Genomic DNA, 3,123 nt, shown 5'->3' with positions numbered 1-3,123 from the left:
GGGTTATTCACAAGACCAAAATCCTAAAAAATGTCCTCTTCCCAGACCCTTAGGGACACCAGCGGTTTAGCCTTTTTCCCTTTGTGCCCAGGTAAGTGCACCCACACATGTGAGGCATTCTTTTCATCAGGACACCTGTGGGATTGAGGGAAGGAAGGACATGTGTTATTGCTGTGTTTCGGTGGTTTCCTGTTGACAAATGTTTCAAAATTGTGGGGTTTTTCCCTAAATTATGGAATTTGCCGGGCCTTGTGGGTAATAAATTCGAGGGCGATTAGTGAAAGTCAGACCTCTGTGGATTCAAACAGGTGTCTTCTTTTCAGAAATGCATGGGGTTCCCTGTATTCCTTGGTGGTTGCGATACCCCAGGCCCAAATCTGTGGGTTATCCAGAAAGCCAAATCCAGTCTTCCCCAGGGTGTTTGATGTACCAGTGGTTTAGTCTTTTCCCTTTGTGCCCAGGTAGGTGCAACCACACATGAGGTACCGTTTTTGTTGGGACACCGGTTGAAATGTGGGAAGGTAGGACATGTGTTGTTGCTGATGTGTTTCAGTGGTTTCCTGGTGGAAAATGTCAAAAAATGTGTTTCACCCCCCTAAATTCTGGACTTTGCCAGGCATTGTGGGTATTAAATTCTAGGGTGATTCACACAAGTCAAACCTCTTTGGATTCCCACTGGTGTCTTCTTTTAATAAATGGATGGGGTTCCCTGTTTCCCTTGATGGCTGAGACACCCCAGGCCCAAATCTGCAGGTTGTCCACAAGACCAAAATCTTACAAATGTCCTCTTCTCAGACCCTTTGGGATACCAGTGGTTTATACTTTTCCCTTTGCGCCCAGGTAAGTGCACCCACACATGTGAGGTACCATTTTCATTGGGACAACTGTGGGAATGTGGGAAGGTAGGACATGTGTTGTTGCCGGTGTATTTCAGTGGTTTCTTGGGGGCAGATGTGTGGAAATTTCGTTTTTTTCGTACATATTGGACCTTGCCGGGGATTGTGGGTAATACAATCCTGGGCGATTCGCACACGTCAGACCTCTTTGGAATCCCAGGGGTTTTTTCTTTTCAGAAAGGCATGGGGTTACCCGTTTTCCTAGGTGCCTGCGACACCCAAGTCCAAATCTGTGGGTTGTCCACAAAGCCAAATCCAGTCTTCCTCTGGGCGTTTGATGTACCCGTGGTTTAGCCTTTTTCCTTTTCACCCATGTATGTGAGGTACCATTTTTGTTGGGACACCTCTGGACATGTGGGAAGGTTGGACATGTGTTGTTGCTGGTGTGTTTCAGTGGTTTCCTTGTGGCAAATGTCTAAAAATGTAGTTTTTTTCCTAAAATTTGGAATTTGCCAGGCCTTGTGGGTAATACATTATAGGGTGATTCACGCAAGTTAGACCTCCTTGGAATCCCAGGGGTGTCTTCTTTTCAGAAATGCATGGCGTTCCCCATTTGCCTTGGTGGCTGCGACACCCCTAGCCCAATTCTGTGGGTTGTCCAGAAAGCCAAATCCAGTCTTCCCCAGGGCGATTGATGTACCAGTTGTTTAGCCTTCTCCCTTTGCACCCAGGTAGATGCTCCCACACATGTGAGGTACTATTTTTGGCAGGACACCTGTGGGAATGCGAGAAGGTAGGAAATGGATTTTTTCCCCTTGGTTTTGATAAAGTTTTCATGCATTTGCCGCTGCACTTTGTTACTCAACCCTTTCATTTTCCAAATGTAACCTACATTTAGTCACTGCCTTAGGCACTGTACACTTTTGTAACCTGCACAAGTCACCTATCCTTCAAAAGGTCTGTGTGTGCTCTTTCAAAAAATCTATGCTTGCCATTCCATTCTTCACCACATTTGTTTTCCTTATTTTCAAATGCAAAGTGTGTCTGTTTAGGCCGTTCGCATACAAACCCTGTGTACCATGGCTTGGTTTTTGGCTTGTGGTATTGCTTATTTTGTGAAACATAATGGAAATTGTGTGATTTCCAACTAGAAGAGTCGGGGTAATGTAGTGGTGCATTGCTTTTCTCAATATTCACAGAAGCCATTACCTTACAGCTCCAAACATGTCCAGCACATAGCTTTTTTTCTGTCATTTTCCAATTTTGTTCCCAAACTATGGAAATTTTACCTACCCCTTCCTAACCTTGGAATTTTGTCTACATTTCAGAAATGTATGCCTTTCTGTCTTCCCATTCAGCTTTCCTACCCTCTTCTTCCATTCCGTCCAAGTATTTCCGATTGATAAAAAGGAAACTTTGCCTACCTCTCACAAAACTGATGATAAGCTTATAAAAATGTTTTTTTTGTTTCCACTTAACCTGTTCCTGGAAGCTTGGAAAATGGCAAATTCAGAACGGCAAACCATTTGTTCCTAGCTCTTACAGAGAAAAAAACACAGGCTTCTTCGTATATCATTCTATTGGCATTTTCTGAAATAATACAAAATGTGCTTTCTTTTTTGTTATTTTATCTCACCCCCTACAACAAACTAGGATCCTTGGTGGTGTTATGACTACCTGCATGTGGGAGGAAAAAGGGCCACATTTTGCCAAGATATCTCTTGTAACAAAAAGGTTGCAAGGGATTCAATGCGACATATCGAAATCCATAAAAATAAAGGCTCAGCACTGGGAGGGAAAACCTGCAGCAGTTAAGGGGTTAATTAATCAGGCTCAGTGGCGGATTTACATACGTATATTCTCAAACAACATTTCAGCCAGGGCATGTGGGCAGAGGTGGGATTTCTGCATGTCAATTATTGGACAACCCTTACCTGGTGGTGCAGATTCTTACCATCGGTGGACTGTGGCAATCCCCAACCTAAATCTTGGATAAGAAAAGGAGCTCTGCAGCCATTTCTATGGTTATCTACCGGAGCTAAGAACCAGAAGACTAGTAGCCTGAATTGACGTTCTGGAAGACTACTGCTCTGGAGAACCAGCATTGTCTAAGCCACCTATCAGTTAAGCTCTGATGGTCTTGCTTTGACCACAGAATAGCCATTTTGGTGCTTCCACCACTTGACTGTTGGGAGCAATCACTGCTGTGCCATGCAACAGAAACATGCAGTTGATAGATGTTGGATGTCCTGGGACCAGCCTGTGTGCTGCCCATCAACTAACAAGA

Source organism: Ambystoma mexicanum, chromosome 1q (genome assembly GCF_040938575.1).
Source record: "Ambystoma mexicanum isolate Mex_15411 chromosome 1q, UKY_AmexF1_1, whole genome shotgun sequence".
In the NCBI taxonomy this organism is placed as follows: Eukaryota; Metazoa; Chordata; class Amphibia; order Caudata; family Ambystomatidae; genus Ambystoma; species Ambystoma mexicanum.
Note: the sequence above shows the minus strand (reverse complement) of the source record.